The 25,672-nt window shown below is 40.6% G+C and overlaps 1 pseudogene across 1 annotated transcript; it reads right to left on the bottom strand.

Moving 5' to 3' along the window:
* LOC308400184 (basic helix-loop-helix ARNT-like protein 2) lies at window positions 1-25,672 on the bottom strand (annotated as a pseudogene). Its single transcript, XR_013974814.1, has 17 exons — window positions 25,496-25,672; window positions 19,231-19,324; window positions 19,036-19,074; window positions 18,912-18,953; window positions 18,495-18,652; window positions 18,334-18,416; window positions 18,169-18,261; window positions 13,473-13,590; window positions 10,950-11,099; window positions 8,447-8,684; window positions 5,587-5,693; window positions 5,281-5,431; window positions 5,098-5,153; window positions 4,899-5,010; window positions 4,578-4,668; window positions 3,653-3,755; window positions 1-2,683 (listed from the first exon to the last, which is right to left on the bottom strand). The product of XR_013974814.1 is annotated as a basic helix-loop-helix ARNT-like protein 2 (transcript).

The following is a 25,672-nucleotide window of genomic DNA, read 5'->3' as shown; positions in this document are numbered from 1 at the left end:
TTTACTGACAAAGTCTTCCCCCTCGGCTCTGTTACAGCAGATACAATGACAACAGTTATCACATACAAACATCAGACACTTTGTCTTTGATAGCAGGGCATGTTCATCATGCTTCAGTGTCCATTTCACATGGCACAGATGGCAAAAGTATGTGGTGAGTTTTCCTTGTAAAGCCAAAAAGAGCGTCTTACTCATGACTTCCAACTGAACCCCGTCAGATGCGACATGCATTCAAGGCAACAGAGTCACATTATACTTTCAAGATTTGAGGAACCAGTGGTATAACCAGACTCTACATGAGCTATACTGAGGCCAGTCACTGCAAATTAAACTAAAATTCACCTTTACTTTCACTCTTGTAACCTCAGAGTAAGCTCGGTAACGACTGTGGCTACAGCTCTTGCTCAAATCTAAACGTCCGCTTGCATTCTGACCTCTGACAGCTAATGACAGTATATCTGAGCTACCTACAATGTTGAGATTATTCACGAGTGGCTCTACTACACAAATATCACAGCTCATTTCTATGCTGATATTCTGGGGCCAAAACAAAGGAAATCTGTCCTCAGAGTCCTTTGGCTCCTCAAAGGAGTTCATTGTACAAGAGATCACGTTAGCATCATGTTAGAACGTCTCTGTTAACGGGCAAACACTACAGCCTGACTTCAACTTCATCCTTTAGTGTTAATTCATGATAGAAACATAGATTTTACCAGCTTTATGTTACATACTGAATATAAACACCCTTGCATTTTGTTTTCTTTGTGTTCTCTTTTACTTAATCTATGGATTTTTACAAGGAGGCCGTAATCACATTTCTCTAAACTGTAAATACATGACTGTGATTTGTAAAGTCACACTTCCACATGATATTCTTGCCATACAACTTTGTTTTGTGTGGTTAAACTGTTAAATGTGAAGCTGATTTATTACTAGGGTTTAGCTTCTTCCTGTTAAATGAGAAACCAGGTGGTCAGACATATGTAAGAAATTTATAAAGACTACAGAGTCTACCATTCCTACCATTCATTCAGCAATCAGAACTGTAAACAGTATTCAATATTCAAGTATTTATTTTAATAAAAACAGTCCTGAAGTAAAGCGTTCTCCTTGAAACACATTCCCTTCGTAGGTCCTCGTAGCATTAGCGATCCTTGCTAGTAGCCCCATCGCTAGCTAAATGTCAAAGTTGGAATCTGTGTGTTGATTGTGCTAGATAATAACATGAAACCTTTTAACCACATTATTGTTATAATTCTTTGATTGTCTCTAAGTGTAAACCAAGCATCTTTGCTCATGTGGTCCGATTAGGTGACAAAAGTGCTCGGCTAGCTCAGTAGAAGCAAAAATCAGACACACTTCTGGATCATTTGTGTATACAAATGATTAGGAATGAACACAATTTCTTTTAAATAATACAGTACGTGTGATTCAAGCGCTGGGTGTCTTTGGCAATCTCGCAATTCTGATAGTCCATTATCAAATACAGCCCATGATCTGCATGTCCCCAGCAGTGTCTGTTGTCTAGTGTCTAGTTTGTGTTGTTTTCTTCACCCCATTACTGCCACTACAGGTTTGTGAAGTGCGATGGAGAATGAAGAATTCACAAAATACTTAAATAATACTAATTAAGCAGTAGGGGTTTGTTTTATAGAGAAACTACAAGGTGATTAACTTTTTTTCTCCTGCAATTACGATCTTACAAAAATTTGGCATTTGTGAATCACTGCAGAATTTTAGGTAACAGTATTTATATGTGACACAGTGTTTTTAACTCACCCCACACTGCGTGGCTGTGCTGGGCATGTCCAAAATGAAAATTAGCTGAACCAGTAGTGGTTGTTCAAGGACTGAGGTGCCCTGATTTGTACATATTTAGCTGCAGTTTTTAATCAAGGAGCTAAAACGGACACATTCTTTTTAACCTTCTTCAGCAATTTACTCATTAGTTTTTTCTTTTTTCTTTTTTTTTTTACTTTTACTTAAAATGTGTCTGATGGGAATCTTTAACATACGATAAAAAAATTGAACAATCAGACAATGTATGAAAAACAAGTCATTCCTAAAACTGTACCAAAGGTTCCACAAATGTCAGTGTTTGAGGTTTCTGTAGCAGCACTACTGCACATTACAGGACTTCTATGCTCCTTCAGACCTTGGTGGCCTTGGTGACTAAGGGCAGCAGAGCAAATAGATTTCCCTGCTGTTGAAGGTCTCGTCTCCAACCCCTATTCAGGATGCACAAGTGTTACTAAGGAAGACACTGTATCACCGCAGGCTCCAAGGGATCTTCAACCAGACCTTCTTTCAAGCAAAAACGAAGTACCCGCAGGCTAATCTCAGTCACAACACTTCCTGTACACTTCCTGTTCAGCGGTCCTCAAGTCTGACATGTTGTGACTTTTGGTACAAGTCCTGTAAGTTCAATTGTGCAAGGCCAGTTCAGGTATCAGGCAGATCAGAATTAACTGAACTGCCTAGTTCTCAGCTGTGAGAGAGAGCGAGGCCAAGAGTCTGAGCACCCTCTAGAAAGGCCAGTGTAAATCCTCCAACTCCCCTGATTGACCCATGTTCACGTCCGTCTCCAGCAAGCTCATGATGACCGCCATGGCAGCCTCGTCGCTGCTGAAGCTGCTCAGGCCTGGCACCACCATGCTGTCCAGGTCCAGCTGGGCGGGCTCGCCTGAGTGAAACACGAGCAAAACAAAAAATGAGATCTGAGAAAAAAATAACACCTTTAACAGTGTCCGGTAAGCGGAAAAGAACAGAGTGACGTCAAGTCAAGCAGCCGGAGCCTGAGCTTCAGCAGTGATGGGCTGGAAATGTTCCTACAGTACAACTGTTGTGGGAAACAATATTTGCTGTCTGGACTGGTTTACGCTGCTGTTGTCTTTAAAAATGAAAAAAACAACAACAACAATCTAGCACATGGCTCTGTGTCCAGCTTTTATTTATTTTATGTACTTTTATGTGCCAAAGCATCTCTAAGCAACGCTAACATAATTTAATAAGTGATGTAAGTAACATAATGCATAGCTTTAAAATAATAATAATGAATAATATGTTACTCTTTTTGAATAATGACCAAAAATCTCATCAATAATTTTAGTTTGCTCATTTTTGCTAATTAAAATGCTCATTTTAAAGTAGCATTTTACCATTAGCTTGTGGGAGCTGCTAGGTTAGCTGGTTTCAGTTAGCTTCTTTTGCTTTGGCAAAGTTACAGAAGACACTGGCTTCAGCTTCACTGTTTTAGCATCCTTTTTTATTCTAAGGAAAGACAGAGGCAAAATCATTGGGAAGTGAAGTGATGAAGCTTCAGTTCAGAAACTGTTACATTTTTTAAATGTGTCACTCACTGACTTTACCTCAGTTTTGTGCATGTGTATACAGTATATTCTGCTTTTATGAAGTTTATCCATAAACTGCTGTTGTATTGCCTAAATTTGGATTGCTTGCTTACATCTTTTCTTGGCCTGCAGCTGTGAAATCACGAGTGGGATGCACACCATAAACAGCCGAGGTATTTACTAATACAAAATATAAAGTGGTGCTCAGTTACTCTCGTCCTTCACTGCAGACTGCAGTACAGGAAAAAGAAAAGACAGAAACTGTTAACAGAGTGTATTTGTGATGGTCTTGCTGGCAGTACCTGCGCTTTCAGAAGTTGAGCTGCTCGTCCCTGCTGCCGTCCTTGAGTCAGACTGGGACTGGGACTGTGATGAACTGCCTGCTGCGTCCTCCCTGCAGGATGCCTGCAACAAGCCATTATACATTAAAACAGCGTGCAGGACCCTGCGCTTCACCTTTCTCCACTGAAGTGTGTAATTAAACTCAGGAAAACAAGCTGCTTTCCTCTTTCTCACACACATCTCCTCCTACATTTGAAGCGTTTCTTGTCTACGGGGATGATGATACACCTTGTGAGGATGCTGTGGTGGAAGTACAGTTCAGAGCTTTGCATTATATAAAGTAATGGCATACTGACAAATCTTGATACTTTAGATAATTATAAAAGTGTTATTGTGAATTCAATCACAATATCGGACCTCCCCATGTCACCATCCAGCCATCTATTCATCCATTTTACAAACTGCTTATTGAATTTAGGCCCACTTTAGGCCACTAAGTGGCCAAGCATGCAGGTTTATTTACTCTGAGAGAAATGCTGAAGTTGCCAGAGGAAGCACAGCGAGTACGTCCAAACTCCATACTCAAAGGCCTTAGCCAACCACGAGGTTCAAACCAGGAACCTTCCTGCTGTAAGGTGGCCCCCATTAAAATGGCATGTTTATCCAAATTTCCATAAAATGATCAACCAGAATGAGAAATACTCCTAATGTTTCACCGGAAAACGAATCGCACCATTCCTCCAAATCCAAACAGTAAAGATTCAGGATTTCAAAAAAAAAGTGCCAGAAGTTCAAAAAAGGGCAAAAACTATAAACTAAAGGATGAAATATTATGAATAAATTAACCCCCAGCAGCACACCAAGCAAACTGATTCCAGTTGGTGCTTCATGGTTACTGTTAGTAACAGTGGGGAAGTTGCCTGTCCTATTATTTAGGTCACTCACACTCCTGCTGGTTTGTGGGGACACCAGTGGACATTTCTCCTGGGCTGGGCCAAACGGACTCGAAGCTCCGCTTGATGGAGATGAGTTCACCCTGTCAAAAAAATTATAAAACATTGGGTCTTGATGCATGCTCAATCATCCAGGTAAGTAAAACACTGGATTTATCACAAACAGGGTTTCAGTGTTATTCTGGATGTTTTTGTACCAAATGTTCAGATTTATTGGAGCATCTATCAGAAAATATGACGCCTTTCTACGAAGAAAAGCAACATGATTTTAAATTCATCGAGCCTTGACAAACAGAGAGTTGACAGACTGTACCTGTAGGAGTCGATGAGCTCATTTGCGATTTGGGTCCCAATGCTGCCAGCGTAGATCATTGTGCCGGTGCCACTGGAGAAGCCGGGAATTACTGGTATTTGCTTTATGTCGTCTTTTAAGGCAGGAGGACAAAAAAAAGCTCAGACAAAAAAGACACATGACAGCACGGTGAATACACGGCTCTGTGTGCATCTCTTACCCTGGAGTGCCTTTGAGCTGCCTGCCTCCTCCTCATCTTTTGTGTGACCGGGCCCCCTGTTGGTGCAATGGAGTATTTTAACTGCTTCATCCAGAACAGAGTTGTATTAAAAGCTTTACTACGGCAGCACGGTGCATATGAAAGAGCAACAATAAAGTTGAAACGACAGCAATTGGTACTTACGAAATAACCCTATTTAAAGACACGATAAACTCAACTTCTTTGGTCCATGGATTTGTGAAACTAAACCACTGACTTTGGAGGGAAACGTAGGAGCCGTATTTTGTTTTAAACTTGTAGCACTGTGTCTCAATCTTCTCTTTGCTTCGAAGCACTGCCAAGAGATTTGACACATGTCATCACAAAGCAAAGTGAAAAAAGTCACTACAAGCGCTTTCCTTTTCTTTTCCTTCTGACCTGAAGACAAACTGAGCTACAGTTATTTTAGCATAGATTCAGTTTGGCATCAGTTGTGGCTTTGCTAATTACCTTGCCTGTGCTTTCCTGCAAGGTGCTGCAGGTCATCTTGGTGAAAGTACTCATAGCAGGATGTGCCGAGAACTTCCTGCGGCAAATAACCAATGACGGTTGTGGCTCTGAGGGAAAAAAAGAGAGGAAAAAGATGGAGTTTAGTGATTCTGGTCTTGCTTCTTTCACTGCCTCTCAGGATTGTGCCAATTAAAAATAGTAGAGGGAAATGGAACCAAAGCAAATACAGAATAGATAACACTTCACAAAAAGGGACACGAAAATTTGCTTAGTCACCTGCAAACAAACAAAGAACGAATCAGGAGCAATCTGATCGCTAACAAAGTTGTTCGTTAGGACTAGAGCTTATAGATTGCTCTATTTAATTATTAGCTACTGTATTTTGCAGTCTAGTGGTATCAGCAATATCCGATAAATTAACATTTTAAAAAGGAGAAATAGGAAAAAAAACAACCTTCAGCTATGATATGAATGTTGGCATTACACAGTTTGTCCACCAGAGGGCACTGTGCCACTTCCCTGTTGCCAAGATGTGTTTCAAATACTACAAATCCAGCGATCAACTGATCGGATCAGAGCTGGACAGAGTGTGGATGAATGTTAGGGGAATGTTATGTTTCGTACATCTGGGCGGAAAAAAAAAAGCAACCTATTAAATTCCTCAATCACCTATAACCAATATAGGCACTGGTCTTAAAAATCCTTTATTGGACAGGCTGTAGTTAATACTTTCCTAATAGCTCCAGATCCAAACCCTGCACAAAACCCCTCCACTAACTATTTATTCATTAGCATGTTCCTCTTTCTGTGCTGCCAAAAAGAGTCATGATTCATAGTTACTGTGGAGGATCTACTGTAACAGCACACAACTTAAACATTACTCAAAAATTACCAACTACTTTTGTATTCCAGGGTAACAATGCAGTTACGCGATGATTGTCTTTACAATTATTGCCTTGTTGAGACTGTAATCATCATATTTAGATACTCATATTCAGTTCACCTGTGCCTAAAATTTAGAGCAAGTAAAAGTAAATTAGAAGATAATAGAAAGAAAAGATACGGTTAGACGGAGGTCAACAAAGCATCAGAATAGAAAAATTAAGCAATATGCCTCGAAAATGGACAACAAAACAAATGAAAAACAGAGTAGAGAAACGAGCGTCTGTGTTAGCGTCACAACTGGAAGAAATGGGCTGAATGACATGTGATTACATCCAGAAAAGCTTAAAAAAATAACTGCAGAAAACTGGGTTACAGTGACGACAGAGACGGGGTGATAGTGGATGAGTGGATGAAGTGGATGTTCAGTGATGAATCACAAATCCACATTAGTGAAGGAGATGATGCTGGAACCTCTGTGTGGTGCTGTTTGTTGGCGATACAGTCCATTTTATCTTACCACAGAGCAAAGACTGTTAAATCCTTTTTTCAGGAAAAACTTAGGGGGCCAATAACCATCCTGCAAAGCTGATCTGTCACCCACTATCTGAGAAAAGACTAACTGTGATTCTGGTCATGACTTTTCCTTTGCTTCATGTCTAAAAAATGCTATTAATAATGTCATTTAATGTATGTTTCATGAAACCAAAATATTCAGCCATTAAACACAAATGGGTTTATGTCATATTTGTGGATGGTTTATTTGCTACATTGCAAATAAATCTGACTGAAATTGATTGGAATTTTGGATAATATGTAATAAATAAATGGTTACATTTTGATCAGGAAGGCTAATGAAGAAACAGGGAGATTAGCTTCCAGACAGTTATGAACTAATTCATACTTGACACGCCACTGAAATAGCATATGTTCATTTCATTCAAAAACAGTCGCTTTAAGCTCCTTTAAGTACGATTAGGATCCTACGATAATACAGAGAAAACCTCAACAGTCACACAACCCCATATGAGCAAAAACTTGGTGACAGCAGGAAGGAAAAACTCCCTTTTAAGAGGAAGAAACCTCCAGCAGAATCAGGCTCAGGGAGGGGCAGCCATCTGGTTGGGGGTGAGAGGAGGTAGGAAGACAGATCAAAGACACACTGTGGAAGAGAGCCAAGCCAGAGTGATTAATAATAGTAATTAGTAATAACTAATGATTAGATGGTGTATAAACATATACAGTAAAAAGAAGAAGCAGTCAGTGCCTCACAGGCACAGCAGTCTAGGCCTATTGTAACATAACTAAGCAAGGGTCACCTGATCCAGCCTGAACTATAGTTTTAAGTCTAATCTTGAAAGGAGAGACAGTGTCTGTCTTCTGAATCCAAACTAGGAGCTGGTGTCACAGAAGAGAGGCCTGACAGCTGAAAGCTAGGGTACTTTTAAATACTCTAGTAAGTATTCAAGTAAGCCAGCAGTCAGTCAAGGCTCTGCCAGGGTGATATGGTACTTTGAAGTAGATGTTGGCTTGTTTTATAGTAAGTATTCATTAAGGCATTCCTGATTCGTTCTTCGGCAACTAAGAAAGTTTTCACCTCCCTTATCATAAAGTGTTAGCATAGTATAAATAAGCCTCTCATGTAACATTCATCAGTCACACACATGGGTAATTCATTTAATAAAGTGATTCACTATACTTGTGTTGTGAAATTACTTCCCAAAAAATGAGAAGAGATTTTCACGTGATGCCCTCAAGATGCTCAGGTCTTTCTGAGAAACAACGGCAGACACAGAAATGATTATCTCCACTGACAGTCCGACCGACAAATCTCACACTGCTGCGCTCAGAGGCCTCCACACCACGCAACGCCTCTGCCATTCTTTTCTCAGCAGAACTGCGTGCGCACAACAAATCCATGACTCACGGCGGAAAGATACATGGTGCACATGAATGTAGTTAGAAAGGGGAAACTCACTGTTGATCTACAAAAGTGAACTTGCCGTCAATCGCACAGCGAGTGACGAACTCAGTGGGCTTGACGTTGATGTCTTTGGAAGGCTGATGGGACGCGTGAGAGTAGAGGCGGCACATGGTCACCAGGCACGTCAGGGTCGAGCTTTCCTTGTCGGCGTCGGCCTCCAGCGAGTCCAGCTGGCTGCTCGGCCAGCTCCGCATGTACCCGGTGCAGTGCAGTGTGCAGAATCTGTAAGTGTCTGCAGGTAGAAAACAAGTCGTGTGTATGATATAATATCCTTTCTAGTATTGTTAGATTGTGTTTTGGGTGAACTGTGTATATTTAGTGGCACAGAACATAAAATCAGACCTGGTTTCAACAGTCCAGCTTATTTTTCAGGCAACATGAGGAAGCAGCTACTCCTTCAAACGTCACTCCATGTTAGATAAAAACAACATGCTTTAATTCACAGCTGCCGTTACAGCTTACCTGAAGACAAAAATCTACAGGTATTGTTTAAGTTTCAACACGTGGGTTCATATTTGTTTAAGCTTTTTACAGAAAACCAGAAACTGGGTTGGCCAGTTCCTCTGGTTTCAGACAGTAAGCCTGTCAAAGAGAGGTTTGACTTCTGAATTTCTCATGTGGATTCTTTTAAACAAGAAAAAGCAAACATGAGAACAGTGCTTAACAGTGTAACTCACAGTCATGTGAACAAGAAATCCTCCCGTCTCCTTTTCATATCAAAGGTTTTATGTATCAGGATATGATTTTAAAAAATCACCAGATCTCAACCCAACTTAAATGCTGTGGCTGTGCATAAACAAATGCCTGCAAACTTCAGTAAACTAAAGTAATGTTAGAAACAAGAGTGCGCCAGAATTCCTCCACAACAATGTGAGACGTGGATGAAGTCACACAGAAAACCATTGGCTGCTAAAAGTGCTTCTACAAGCTGCTGAATCACAGAGTGTGTTTCCTTTTCCACACACTGCTTCGGCAACCAATAAAGAGCGAATGGGCTTTTTTGCATTATGTGCTGATATATAAAACCACAAAAGTTAAAGAGGGTGTGCTTTCCTCTTCACATGACTGCCTGTGTTTCAGTAATATTGGTACATAAACCAAATCCATGTCACTCAGGAATAAGATACAGCACATCAGAGTTGTATACACTTAAAATAAAGCAGGAGTGAAAGTGAGCCCTGCCTCTCACCTTATGACAGCTGTGATGTGCTTCAGGATCTTCATGATAGTAAATCAGATTGTCAGTTAAGAAAATAGATTGATGGATAAATAATGCTACTAAATAACATTAAAATATTCCTAATTATTTTAGAATGTAAGTGGGAAAATCATACTGAAGCCTACAATGTACTGTAGACTGTAACGCAGCGGTCCCCAACCTTTTTTGCACCACAGACCGATTTATGTCCAAAAATATTTTCACAGACCGGTCTTTAAGGTGTCGCAGATATATACAGATATATACAACAAAACAAAAGAGGCCGGAGGACCGCTGCTGTAACGGACTGTAAGGCAGTTGCTTGGTTTTTCCACTGAGTGGTACCAAAGCTTCATTTTCTGCTGCACAGTTAGCAGAGTTTGACCAGCTACTAATTTGGTGATTACACAATGGCTAGCAGTGACCTACTTACTGTGCAAAACAACATGTTTTAAATTGTGGCATCTAAGACTAGAAAAAAAAAGTCTTTATGCAGTCATGTTTGTTTCTTTATTTAAGTCACTGTTGATGTGAAAACATACAAGTATCTAGAGAATTAGTAGCTTAATAAGCAGCTCCATAGAACAAGAGAAAATGTGAAGAGAAAAGCCACTCTCATCCACTCTCCACCAAATTTTAATAAGATAATTTCTTTACTTCCCCAACATGCAAACTAGACAGGGCAAAAACACTAAGTTCACTCCATGTGCTTGATTTCCTGCAGCTGCCTAAATTTTGGCCTCATTGCTTACAGACATATTTATATATATATATATATATATATATATATATATATATATATATATATATATATATATATATATATATATATATATATATATATATATATATATATATATATATAAACACATCATATGTTTTAATTCATTTTATTTTAATATATAATGTTATGTTTTTGGTAGGCATCTTCAGACCTCTTCCTCATCTCTTTAGCTCTGCAGGACCAGGACTGAACCTGAGCGTTTATACAAAGTGGAACAGTTTCAGTCTATTCAATAAATAACTCACGCGGGCTGTTTCTCGCAGCTGAATCACCTTAAGCGCTCTCATCAGAGCAGCGCAAGATAAACAAGACACTCCAAAGTAGCTCTGTCTGAAGCTATGAATAGAGCCAGTGTGTGTGTGTGTGTGTCTTCACTGAATCTAAATTCGATAAGCAACAATATTAGACTGGTGCAGTTGCTTGAGCCTTCATGTTTCACCAGCATATTCACAGCACGTCGATTATTAATTGATACTTCATATCTACACGTCGTGCCACCTCCAGACTGAACCCACCTTTCTTTTTTGAAGCTGTAGGCAGCGAGTGTTTGTCCTCGTGTTTCTCTGTCAGTCGACTGTGCTTCATGCGGCAGAAGAAGGATCGCCGAGCTCCGGTGGTTAAGTGGGTCGCTCTGACAGGAGCATCCACCTGGACCTGAACCCCAGCTGCACACAGGAGGACCACATTCGTGACTGGGACACGTAGTGCTTATTCTGTTTTTCTAAACATCATCTCATACAGACTACTGTGCAAAACACTCAAGCCACCACTCATTCCTTTACATTTTCCTAAGAAAATAAATAGCAATTAACTGAAATGTGGAAACTTGCATGAAAATAAAGCATATAAGGCAAAAACAAAGGTTGTTCAGTTCCAACAAGCCTGAAAGTCAATATTTGACATGGCCACCTTTATTCTTCAACACAGCATGAACTCTCTTTTGAAGTCAACCGTCTTTAGTCTTCATGAGCACTTCTCCAGGCTTCTTGATGTTCAAAGCTCTCCTTTAGATGTTGGCTTCCTTTTGTTCCTTTTTCTCTTAGGTTGATCCCATACTGCTTCCATAAAGTCCAGGTTCAGGGGAAGGCAATCCATGACTGATAGCATTTTTGGGCTGTGACCCAGGGTTTTGAGTTTATTTTGTATTTTAGTTTTTCTTATGTTAGATTGCATTAATGTTAAGTTCTTGTGTTGTTATTATTAGTCAGGATTTAGTTGAGTTTCAGTCTAGTTTATGTTATCATCCATGTCTCCTTGTTTATGAGTCTTTTTCTGTTTGTCATGTGTTATCATCTCGTCTGTGTAGGTTCCCCTTGTGTGTCTCTCTCTCGCTCCCTCTCTCTGTATTTTGTGTCAAGCTTGCGTGTCCCAGTTCATGTCTCTCCATGTTTCCATGTTTCTTTGAAAGTCTTGTTTCCATGTTCAGTGTGTTAAGTTTTGCTTCCCCTGTGGCATCATGATTATTTGTGTCAGCTGTGTGTATTTAAGTCCTCTGTCTCCCTCTGTTCATTGCTGGTGTGTCTGTTTTCCCTCCTCTGATTCCAGGTACCTCATGATTCTGTTCAGCTTACGTCATGTTTACTAGTTACTAATAAACATGACGTAAGCTGAGTTACTCCCATACTCCTGCTCAGAATCATGTTCATGTCTCGTTTGTCATAGTTTCCACAGCCTAGCTTTTCCCAGTTTAGGTTTTAATTTAAATTTTGGCCCTGCTCATTTTTGCCTTGTTTTGTAATCATGTTTTTTGGCCAAATAAACATTTTTTGTTAAGATTCAGTACCGTCTCCTTCCATGTCTGCACTTGGGACCACGTCACAAACACACCGGCTGCCCCGCTGTTTCAGTTTTATTGTATGTTTTTCTGTTCAGGTATGCTTTTACTGCACTGACGCCTTTACCATGCTAAACAAAATATAGCAAATTTTAGAAACTGAACCAATCAGATTTTCCTAATCAGACAAAAATCTGGCCTATTCTGGGTTTTTTTTTATGATTCTTGTCTATATTCATAATTTGATCAGTTATGTCAAGATCTTGTGATCACTTTCTTTATGACATGACAATTAGATACTGTTCATCTGCTGTAGATAGTTTTTTTTGGGCTGGCACTCCTTTATATTGCTTCATATTGTCCACTTGTTTAGTTTTTCTCAGTTTTCTTTTAAGGCACACTGCACACCATGACAGGATATGTGAAATTATGTCAGAGACGCCTAATAATAGCTCTTGGTTGGTGCAAACATACTATTTGATGACTGTTAAATTGTGTTATCATTGCTATTTTTCATAAATTTAAAAAAAAACAACTAAATTTGTGGTTTTTCCTACCCTGTTACTGGCATCAGGGTGCTAGTAACAAAGTGGCTAAAAATACAATTTCCAACTTGACTGATAAGTTGTCTGCATACACACTGTCACTCTGTGTACACCTCACCTAAGCACACTGAGTTCCTTGTTTTGCTTCAACTCAATTTTATTTATATAGTGCAGAATCATAAGAAAAGTCACCTCACTGTGTTTTATATTGTAAGATTAAGACCCTACAAAACTCTAGGTGAGACTCAAACAATGAAGCAACCCCCTATGAACAATCACTTGGTGACAGTGGGAGGAAAAACTCCCTTTTAACTGGAAGAAACCTCCGGCAGAAGCAGGTTTAGGGAACAGCAGCCATGTGCTGCAATCAGTTATAATTGAAGGGAAAACAAAAAAAAGAAACAGAGGAGAAAAGAGACCCAGTGCAAAGGGAGAAAGAAGACAAAAATATAATAACATGCTGCAGTATTGTATAAACAGTGGACACTGAAAAGAGGCGAGTGGTGAAGAAGTGCACAGTGCCTATGGGAGCATTTCCAAGGGATGGTTCAGGGTCACCTGACCCAGCTCAAACTATCAGCTTTAGCAAAAAAGAGAGGAACTGTTGCTCAAGACCATGTTGAAAAGAAATCACAAGAAAGACTGTCTCCTTGGAAGAAATAAGGAAATGAGGTGTGGCTCAAGACATTTGCACAATACTGGAGCTCCGGTGGACTTACTTGCTGCATCAAGAAGACGCTGACGAGGGTACATCTCTGACGAAGACAGCTGTTCCTTCACTTTGTTGATGTCTTTGTGGTGGATGAAATCAAACAAGCTCTGCCCAGTCAGTTCCAACTGTGAATACAAATGTTGTACATCTATTTACTCAGCTTTTTAATGTTTAGTAAATTCAATTTCATTTAATTTTTTACAAAGCACTAAGTCACAACTACAGCGCCTCAAGGCACTTTAGTTGCACTAAGGTAAAGGCCCTACGATAATACAGAAAAAAAAACAAAAATCAGACAAGTTCCTTTGAGCAAGCACTTGGCAACAGTGGGAAAGAAAAACTCCCTTTTAACAGGAAGAAACCTCCAGTTGAACCAGGATCAGGGCGGGGCAGCCATCTGCTGTGACCACTTAGAGGTGATTGGAAAAGAAGAGCGAAATATAAAGTTTTAGTCTTAAATGCACTTTTTTCCACTGCTCTGTATGGTCTAAGTAAGGGCTGATATCATTGGTACACAGCCTTGGCTGTGAGCACAGAATCCCCACCCAACTGCTATTCTAATGTTTTTGTTTGGAAGTGACAGCCAACCATTATACACTGTATATTAGCAGCTAAATCATGCTGTGCCTTTTTTTCACTTTCAGTGATGTTATCTCCTTGTACATAATCCACTGCCATGCAGACATGGACTCGTTTCTTAGAAGCTTTTCTTTGCTATCCCTCCTAATCACCATTCCTCTCTGCTTGCACACAGTGAGTCTTAAAGTTGAAACTGTAGAGCAAAGCATGCACTACAGAGATACTTTCAAAAATGTATCAAAGCTTAGAGATTAATAGCTGTGCAGAAACATCAGGGCATTGCCTTGATTATTAACTTTTACTTGCAGTGCTGAGTCTTCATCAGAGCATCAATAAAATGCTTCATACTGAACAACAATTTATGTGAACACTGAGTTGTAAAGATTTAGTTCAGCCACAAAGGACTGTGGATAGTGTGGAACATTTACAAATGAATTTATTCTAAAAATAATAATAATAATAATAATAATAATAATAATAATAATAATAATAATAATAAAAATATAAAACTTCTACTCTGAGCGTCCAAAAGGTTAAAAAAAAAGTTTTCATATTGTTTCCTTGATTTAACAAAAGCCAAGAGGTTGGTTACTAACACTTACTGCAAACAGGAAGCAACATTAGCCTTTATCTGGTGATGAATGCAGATCCACTTCAATCCACTTTTGTTCTGTTTTTGGGCTCCACCATCCCCTGAGGGAAATGTCTGGCTCTTCATCTTCTAAATGTTACTATACCTGTCATTTGATGCTGGGCAACTGCACAACTAAAAACTACATCTTTTTAAATTTAAGGTCATTTAATGACCTGTTTTTAAAAAGCAATTCCTGACAGTACATGTGAATATAAATGGTCACCATGAAGGTGTTGTCATATACAACTAACTGCATTGGCAATAGCCAACACTGACTGTACTGACAACTAAAGAGTGAAATATTAATATTCTATCAATAATATAATATTGATAGATTAATATTGATATTAGTGTAAAATTGTTACGGCTCCAGACTCTCTTCACTTGCCTCACATATTCAGTGTAGATTATATACCAGAGGCCGTTCCTGATTCAAGGAATTTATGTTTCCAAATCATCGATCCTTAATGTTAGGAAAATAACTACTGTGGAGCCACAACAATCACGTAGTGAAAATCTAATATCATAATAGCCTTGGTTATAACGCAGGTAACTTTGGAGATAACATCAGTCCATGAAAACAATGAAACATTGCATTCTATATAAACCTTTTGCCAGCCTCTTTTTTCAGTGATATATATATATATATATATATATATATATATATACATATATATATATATTTTCAGGCCTATGCAGAACAGCAGTGGGGACAGAGCATCTCCTTGGTAGATCCCGCACTTGATGGTGACTTGTGCTATGGGCTTGGAGTTGGCCTCTAGTGTTGTACGCCACATCCCCATTGAGTTCCTGATGAAGGCTCTTAGGGTCCCATTGATCTTGTACAATTCTAGGCATTCCAGTATCCAGCTGTGGGGCATTGAGTCATAGGCCTTCTTGTAATCAATCCAGGCAGTGCAAAGGTTGGTCAGTCTGGTCTTGCAGTCTCGGCTGACTGTTCTGTCTACCAGTAGCTGGTGTTTTGCGCCTCTGGTATTCTTGCCAATTCCTTTCTGTGTCCCGCTCATGTATTGACCCATGTGCCTGTTCATCTTAGCCGATATGATGCCTGACAGGAGCTTCCATGTAGTACTGAGGCAGGTTATTGGTCGGTAGTTGGAGGGGACCGGTCCCTTCTTGGGGTCCTTGGGGATCAGGACCGTCCGACCTTCGGTTAGCCATTCCGGGTGTCTCTCGTTAACTAGCAGCTGGTTCATTTGTGCTGCTAGACGCTCGTGGAGTGCAGTCAGCTTCTTTAGCCAGTAGGCGTGAACCATGTCGGGCCCTGGTGCTGTCCAACTCTTCATACTGGAGACCCTTTCTTGGATATCTGCCACTGTGATGGTTACTGGATCCTGTTCGGGGAGGTTGCTGTGGTCTGCCCTCAGATCCACTAGCCACTGAGCATTGCCGTTATGGGTTGCGTCCTTCTCCCATATGCTCTTCCAGTATTGCTCCGTCTCCAGCCTTGGTGGTGCTGTTCTCTTATTGTTCCCTTGCCACTGAGAGTACACCTTTGCTGGTTCTGTGGAGAACAGCTGGTTTATTCTCCTGCCTTCTATCTCTCTGGTGTACCTTCTCAAGCGGCTGGCCAAGGCTGTGAGTCTTTGCTTGGCAGTTTCTAAGGCCTCAGGTATGGACAGCTTGCTGTATTTCTTATGCACCTTCTTTGTCGTCTTTTCTGCAACTCCGTTAGTTGGCTAACCTCCCTCCGTGCTACTTTGATCTTGCCCTCTAGCCTCCTTCTCCATGGAGGGTACTGCCCCTTGTGGCTGTTCAACTTGTAGCCAAGCATCTCACTGATCACTGCTGCCGTATTGTAGATCAGCTTGTTAGTGTCGGTAATCGTGGTTGTAGGTATCGTCCGTAGTGCTGCATTAACATCATCTAGCAGACCTTCTGAGGGTACTTCACGTAATCTTGGTAACCGGCTACGGGGGATCCAGGTTTCAAGCTTGGCCATGATCCTATCTTTCAGGTCAGTTCCTCTCGCACTTAACGATCCTTCTCCTGTCGCACTTGGGGCTATGTACCCAATCTCGGGTGGGGGTGATGATATCGCCCCCCTGACCTGGCGTCCTGACTCCTCCTTGCCGTAGCATTTGTGTTGTACCTTGTCAATCTCTAGCTGTGAGAGCAGTCCCTTCTTTCGAATGTTGGAACACTGAGCTACTAGTTGTTTCGCCGTCATTGTGGATGTTGGGTATCGAAGAATCCATAGGTCCCTCAGCCTATTCATGTAGCCCCTTCCGCCAGGGTTACTTGCGTAGTAGCATTCCAACAACGCCCTGCTTTCGTCTCTTGCCCACCGATGCCTTCTTGTTCCAGTAGCCCACTTTTCGTCAGGGTGCCCTGGTTCCTCAACACCTGACGCGGACCTTGTTGATCCGGGCAACGTCCGAGCCGGCATGCCTTCATATTTATCTGTCTCGCTCATGTCTGCGGTAGGCTTGCTTAGCATAGGGGGTCTAGCCTTAGGACCCTTACTGGATACAGACGCCCCAGGCAGGAATCGAACTTGCGATCCTCTGTTCCAAAGGCGTGTAGTCTAACCACTACGCTATCCAGCTGCTCTATAACACCCAGCACGCCCCTGCGGGCGGTTTATCCTTCAAGCTCGGGTCCTCTACCAGAGGCCTGGGAGCTTGAGGGTCCTGCGCAGTATCTTAGCTGTTCCCAGGACTGCGCTCTTCTGGACAGAGATCTCCGATGTTGTTCCCGGGATCTGCTGGAGCCACTCGCCTAGCTTGGGAGTCACCGCACCTAGTGCTCCGATTACCACGGGGACCACCGTTACCTTCACCCTCCACATCCTCTCGAGCTCTTCTCTGAGCCCTTGGTATTTCTCCAGCTTCTCGTGTTCCTTCTTCCTGATATTGCTGTCATTCGGAACCGCTACATCGATCACTACGGCCATCTTCTTCTGTTTGTCTACCACCACTATGTCCGGTTGGTTAGCCACCACCATTTTGTCCGTCTGTATCTGGAAGTCCCACAGGATCTTAGCTCGGTCATTCTCCACCACCCTTGGGGGCATCTCCCATTTTGACCTCGGGACTTCCAGGTTATACTCTGCACAGATGTTCCTGTACACTATGCCGGCCACTTGGTTATGGCGTTCCATGTATGCCTTGCCTGCTAGCATCTTGCACCCTGCTGTTATGTGCTGGATTGTCTCTGGGGCATCTTTACACAGCCTGCACCTGGGGTCTTGCCTGGTGTGATAGACCCCAGCCTCTATGGATATATATATATATATATATATATATATATATATATATATATATATATATATATATATATATATATATAAAAAATTAGGTCCTATATATATAATATAGGACCTAGCTATTTTACAAATTTTGTGAGGTACTTTGTTCAGTTTTACCGATCTGTACTTTTACATCTTCATTTTGCTAACATTCAGAAAAAGAGAGAGCTGCAACCAGTAAATGAATATTGCAAGTCGTGTGGTGGGAGGGTAACACACCCGGCTAAAGTTGAGGATCTTGGAGACGGATTCGGAGATGAACAGGATTTTCGCCCGGTCACAACTTACGACTAAAAGGAAACCATCGGCAGCCTGGTAGATACACAGAAATACGTGTTAATAAAAGCATAAAAGCGTGAATGAAACAGACGTACGAGGACATACCCTCAGCAGAAGGTGTCTGAGGTCATCGTGAGGCAGGATGGAAGGCTTGCAGGTGGTTTCTGAAAAGGCGCTGCCCATCCCAGCTGAAAGCAGGGGAGTTTTTAGAGTGACAAAAATCAACATCACTGACCACTTAAATCACCACGTGGGTTAAGAAGTACCTTTGAGGGCTTTCAAGTGCTGCACAGCCTTCCGCAGCACAGTGAGTTTGTCGAGCTTTCGAGCCATGGGCTGACAGGCAGGGATCATGGCAGCCAGCTCATCAATCAGATTGTTCATTTTGTCTCTCCGCCGCTTCTCAATTTGACGGTGAGGCTCCCTGTAGGCACATTCAGCCATCAGACAGTCTGTATCTTAGAACTTGAAAGGGGAATGCATAGCTACATTACTACCTGCTGTGTCTTTTCTGGGGGGAAAAATAATTACCTGGAAATTGTAATGGAGCTATTTTAAGACTGTCTAAGTCATTAGGGTTTTAAATAGCTGACATCTTAAACTAAATGAGACCAAGGAAAGCTACATGAGACTTTTTTTAAAGCCACATACGGCGCAGTCGTTTGATATAAAAATAGAATCACCTGAAGCATTTCATTTTGACTTGCTGATCCTCCCCTTCAGATCTGCAAATGAAAGCATCAAAAATCAAATTCTTTTTTCAGCACGGTCTAACTCAATGCAGATACAGCGGACAACTCAACGTACCTGCTGAGGTCATCGTCCATTTGGATGTCAAGGCTTTGCCTGTGAGATCGGTTGGACAAACGGTGCGTCATTTAGTTTGTGTACATTGTACCATATAATTTTAGCTACAGGCATAAACAAGAGTGAAATGTCTCAGAGTTTGTTTTTTCTTCTTAGACAACATAACACTGCTCTTACTGTACATGCGCATCTGACCTCTCCTCCACATCTCCCTTTCGTTTCCTTGGCAGCTCGACAGCTGGCAGCAAGGAGCCTGCTTGGCTTGGCCCTTCATCCTCTGGAGCAGGATCTGATACATGAAAACAATCACCACAGTGATGTGAGAAGCTACAAATGAACACAGTACAACAACCTTGATCTTTCTAATAACGCTTGCTCTGTTTACACTATGAATGAAATAATGGAGGCTGGGGTTTCTGATTTTAATGAGTTGACTTTATATCAAATGAAAATACCATTAAAGATCTTAAAAAACACGTTGAGATTATTCTGACAGTCAAAAATCATCACCCAGGTATCTGGTATATCAGTGGTATGTGACTAAAAGGAGGAGACTTTATTTAGTAGGCTAAAGACTTTTTTCATCTACATGTATGAGTGAATAAATAATGCTTAATTTGAGTTTTGAAGGTTAACAAACTCAACTGTTTTACTGTGTTTTGCTGTTTACAAATTATATTTTTGAACATACACAAATTGTTTGTCTTTTTGAAAACGAGCACCATCAGAATGACTCATATAATTTTTTCTGCATTAACAGGCGGAAAGTATTTTTGAAGGCTGAAATCTCAGCCAGGAATGCTCACTTTAAAGGCTGACCCAAAAACAATTTTATAGCTGGACAGCTCATTTATTTTTCCCATTTTGCCCTGTTTTCTTGCCAATTTTCATACACACATTCTGTTTCTAGGCAAACTTTTGATGCACTGGCTAAAGGTTGCCGTTACATGGCGCCAAACCCCCATGCTATGCACTCCTGCAGTTTGTGAATTTCAGAGGCACGTGAGAGTAAATAGGGTTTGGCCCATTGTATTCACTAATGCTTATATAATACTGTAACACTGACCTACTTCTTACTCGGGGATCCCATTCTATAAAGTATGACATCTATTTGTGAGGAAAAATGTTTTGATAAAGTGACAGACACGTATCTAGGTGAAGAAAAGCAAATAGCACAATACTCAAACTGAACAAAAAACCCATTTTATGTTTGAATCTTTAAAGTACAATAATATATATTGTAAATAAAAGTTTATTTTTAACAGAAAACCCAGAGGTTGTCACAGTGACCCTTTTCTCACGTACATGTGTCCCACTAACAAGCACAGCAAGCTTTCACTATCAACAAAAACTCTTACTATGAGATCAGGGCCCGACTGAACTTTAATGATATTGACATCATTTTCTTTAATCCCTCCAGAGGAGTTTAGTGGGTCATCACTGACGCAAAAGTGAAATGTGGGAGTGACACTTGCAGGCTCTCACTTCCACCCACCATGGCTTTTCACTGCTAGTTGCTGCACCACACACTTTTTTTCCCCGTTTCTTTGTTAGTCAAGAAATGTGTTCTCCTGCCACCTGCACCAGCACTGCCAAGTCATATTTAAAGCAATGCCCCTTGCTTTTATCGGTGCAAAGTGCACATCTAGACGGTCAACACTGAGTCACGCCCAAGCTGAGAGCACCAGTCGTGACTAGAGTACTGATGAGAGGCCAAGCCAGCCTGCAGGGTAGCAGATGACATACCATATTACAGAAACGCAGGAACACAGGCCACCACCTGTGGTGGAAATGCACAGGAGTGTAACTCAGTATGAAACAGAGTCAGCATGTTATGACCTACATGTACTTCTCCACCTTTAAGTGTACCACTTGAATCACTTCAAGGTATTTGGAGGTGGGGATGTTTTGGGGTCTTTTGTGAGCTCACAGTTTCTTTTTGTGGGTGTGATTTATGTTTGAGTTCTTTGTTATTATTTTTGTATGCTCTGGCTCTACACCACCCACACACCAAAGGATCACTTTTTCTCAAAGTCTTCATTTGGGTCTTACCTGCGGTTGAGGGAAAAAGTTTGTATATGGCCTGATTTAGTTTGTTGATACCCTAAAAAAACTATAATACACCACTTAAAGTAGCACAGTTACTCTAATTTAATACATTATAAACCAACACGTAGCCATTTTCTTGATAAGCTAAAAATGATGACTCTCCCACATAAGACAAATAAACAAAAAATAAATGTAGCCCTAATTGTGTGGACAGCAGGGGCTTGCAGATAACTAGCTACTGGAAGGCTTTTAAGTTGTGATGACACCATTACCTAAACATACTGACACCAAACACTAACTGGGATTTTGCACTTAAGCTCAGAATATGCGGCTTTCAACAACACAATTATAGATATGATACAAATTATCTTACCAACTAGTAATGACAGGTTTTCCATACCATGCTGGCACAAAAACATAGAGGTGCTTTCAGAAAATGTCCACAAGTGTGACGTACAGGGGCTGTCACACCAGAGGTCAAAAACATCACACAAGAGGACGTGATATCTTTAAAACAAATAAATCAAACACGTTTGAACACTTTTTATTCCTTTTTGGCCACTTTCAAATTCAGCAGTTCCTGAAATTAAAATATTTGCTGCTATGTGTGTGTGTGTGTGTGTGGGGGGGGTGGGGGGGGGGGGTAAATTGCTAATGTTATGTCATTAGAATAAGGATCTAAGCGTGACGAGTTTGGAACTTTAATCTTTTTAGAGTGTAGAAAATATGAATGGGAGAGGCAGGACAAAAAGGTACACACAGAAAATGAACAGAGATCCACACAGAAGGGAGGCAATCCTAACAGGACAGCCAAAGGAAAACAAAATTTACTTAAAAATATCACTTCTCGCATATCTTGATCAATTTAGTTTCATACCAAGTGACTGAATGACTGCCTGTTATTAAGAACAAAGAAAGGAACTGTTGTTGCTTTGGTTACCTTAAAATATTTGACACTATTTGAACTTGTAAATAGTTGATGACATTTCATTCACAATAGACTGATTCCATTCAAATTTGAACTTGACATTTCACAAATTTAATGAGAATTACCACAAAGACACAGCTACTAAAAGGGAAACAAAATAACTACAAAGAAATGTAAAATAAGTAGAAAGAAACACAAGTTAAGTAGAGATAGACACTAAACAACTACACAATGACACAGGACTTCAAAATGATTAATTTAATTACAAAGAGTTAATTACAAAGAGATATACAATGAGAAGGAACAAGCAGAAATAACTATAAAGAGTAACCAAATGACTGCTAAGAGACACAACACTACGACAAGAAACAAAAGACACAGAATAACTCCAGTTAAACGTTAACTACAAAGAGTACTAAAATACACAAAACTAATAAAAAGAGGTAGAAAAACACAACAAAAATACATGCAGTGAGACTTAAAATGACCAGAAAGACACAAAAAACATGGAAAATGATGACAAGTGGGGAAAAAAGCACCACCTTCTATCTCAGCTGAATACTGAAGGTTAACTTCAGTATTTTCAACCAGCAGCAGGACATGAATGTATCAGTCGTGGTCTTTTGAACCTGTAAAGAAGGGTGTGTTCTGTGGCTCAATGCCTCGTAATTTTTCCATTGCTATAAACTATCTGGTTTACACAACAAAGAGCAAGGTGATTGGTTTAAATTGGTTATTAGGCACTCATTTATTACACTGCACAGATAAATACGACCTTTTGTGTATCTTTACACAGTTTTACTCATTTGAGAAATTAAACCCATTTGATTTAATAGTGCCCCAGTTGTTTTTTAGTTAACCCTGTTAAAACTATGTTTAGATGTTATACAGTTCAGTACACAATAACCACCCATTACATTCATTTAGATGACAAAAGCTGAAAATGTAGAAGCTTTATTGAATCAGAATTGATAGCAGAGGTGTTTTACTGGACTGCATTTCATTTCATAATGTGCATAATAAAGTAAATGTCACATTATTCCAAGGCTCAGTGTCTCTGCGTACTTCTGGTAACATAACATAATAGCAGGGTTGTAGTTTTGGATGGATGCAGAAAGGTCAAGCCCTAAATCCTACAGTTACAGTGCAATATGTTCTGGGTTATTTCTGGTCAACTGACCTACAATTTCCTACAACCGCTAAAACCAGTACATGCTATTGCTAAGGATGTTTTGCAATAAGAGAATATTCTTTTACAAGTGGCACAGGGGCTATTCTGTTACAAAGCATGCGTTTTTTAACCTATACTGAGGTCAATGTACAGTTTACCAAAAAAATGTTCACAACAAAATAATATCTGAGTCTATGATTCTTTAATTGAGGTATTTATAGAGCAAATCACACAGTATTAAAGTATTTTGAACATGTATTTTAAGAACTGCATTTACCCCATTTAAACATACTTACTTAATTAACTGCCTAACAGTAACAATCAGTTTGAAGATGAAATCTTGTATTTAAAAGTTTGGTAACAGTTGTGTGCAGTTAAACATTTTAGGGGCTAGATTGTGTGGGATTAGGGTAGAGAGTTAATGTGATGGTTTCAACATTTACAGTAAATGATTACAGTGCTAACAGCTGTACTTTAAAATACTGACAGGACCATTTGAAATATATGGATTTACAGAGGAAAATTGGGTTATGTATGGCTTAAGAGGGCTTTATATTTTCATGCATGTTGTCATTGTGATAGCCTTTTAGCACAGAGCTAATAGTTTTACTACCATGAAATAAGTTTATCCACACTATTTACATGGTGATGTTACATTTGCAACCCAAATGGCTGTACTTAAGATTAGCTTTTGTAAAACAACAAAGGGCCAAATGCATATTCATGAGCACGAAAGACAAAAGGAGGGCAAGGCAGCTTTGAAGGAAAATGCTTTAGAAAATACCCAACTGGAAATTCTGGGTGCTAAAGTTTCATTGTTGAAAAGTGAAAATTTTAGTTTTCACATATACATAATGCACCTTACTCACAGTGGCTAGTTTGAGAGAAAATAACAAGTGAACACAGGTGTTACTAATCCATTTAACCAGGGCTTTGACCCAAACAGAATATCACTAATGTCATTAGTAACACCTGTGTTACCTACTGTTCCTGTCAAAATATCATACTGGGGAAAAGCGATACATTCACAGACCTGCCATTTAATCTAAACAAGAGGCTACTTTTTGTTCGTTTTCAGGAGTTGTACTTTTAATGTGGTATTTGACAATAGCTTTCATATTCTCGTCATAATTTTAGATTGTATTTTGAATTAAATAACGTAAGGGGTTTACATCAAGTGTCTTTGCACATTTTATATAAACTGTATGATTTCTTTTCAATACCTAGATTTGAACTAATCTTCCATGAATGTAGCTAGCACTGAAACATATTTTTCAGACGTATTTACGCCCTGTAATGATTTACTCCTGTGCATTGTACTGTGTTTACCAGAATGTTAGCACTTAGACCACCGTGGTTCAACTTTTTTTAAAAAGTTCCGGTGATGGTTTAACCCCTTTGTGTTTTAATATCCCGCCGTTAGTCTGCATTATTTGAACTGAAGGGTTTGGTAGCTGACATTCCTCTGTGCTTCTTGGTACGGCTCGGAAACGGCAGGGAGCGATTGCTTCCCTCTGCTGCACACCGAAGGCAGAGCTGCTCTACTGCTCTACTGACCCAGTTTCTGAAAGAAGCTGAACGAGAAAGAATGTTGGGGGGGCAAATCTCGAGGAACCACGTGACAATATAAGCTCCTCGAGGCCAGTTTGGTGAAGGTTAGGCAAATATTAATATCAGCACCAGGCTTAGAGAAGACGCCGGGTTTTCGCAAAGGAACCGCTTGTTAGCAAAGTGTAAAAGTATTTCTGGGCTTTTGGGATGAAGTCGTCGTCATGGTTACAGTGACGTGTTTTTATCGTGAGTGTGAAGTTCGCCGACAAAACTCCCCCCTCCGCTCGCGTCCCCCTCCCTGGAAACGAGCACCACATAGTACGGGAATGAATGGAGAGGGTGTCACGCGCGTTGCCAGCCGACGCGTTCGGTTTTAGGAGGCAGGTGCCAGCTGCTCGAGACACCGGTGCGACGCACTGTAGCGGCTGGTCCAGCAAGGCTACTGCGACTGCTGCCACTCGGTTAAGTGTTATCGTTACTGCCGCTGTGAGGTCGTCTGCTCTCAATGTCCTCAATGTCTCTGTAAAGTTCTTTTTTAAGTAACCTTCACTCAATATAACCTAACTTGCCGTTAAAGAAAAAACACGTCAAGGGACGAAAGAAGTTCAGAACTAATTCGTGGAAGAAGGCATACCACTAGTGCTTAATTTATTTTTTCAGCTAATTGAAGGAGAAAAGTAGTTGCCCCAAAGAATATATTAAAAAGAAGCAAAGCTAAGCTACCCACAATAACCACAACGTCGTCAAGCCGGAGCCCCTACCTGCTGGCCTCTCCGCCGTCCCGTCAGAGCCCCCAGCCGACATGCCTACGGACTGCAGCCGGTGTGCCCGGTGAAGGCTTCGCAGCGCCGCGGCGCATGAGGAGCCACCAGCTGTAGTAGTAGCAGAAGGAGAGGAGGGAGGTTAGGAGAGCCGGGGTGTCGTATAATTGACTTCAT

Source organism: Rhamphochromis sp. 'chilingali' (genome assembly GCF_963969265.1).
Source record: "Rhamphochromis sp. 'chilingali' genome assembly, chromosome: 7".
Taxonomy (NCBI): Eukaryota; Metazoa; Chordata; class Actinopteri; order Cichliformes; family Cichlidae; genus Rhamphochromis; species Rhamphochromis sp. 'chilingali'.
This window is presented reverse-complemented; position numbering and strand designations above follow the sequence as displayed.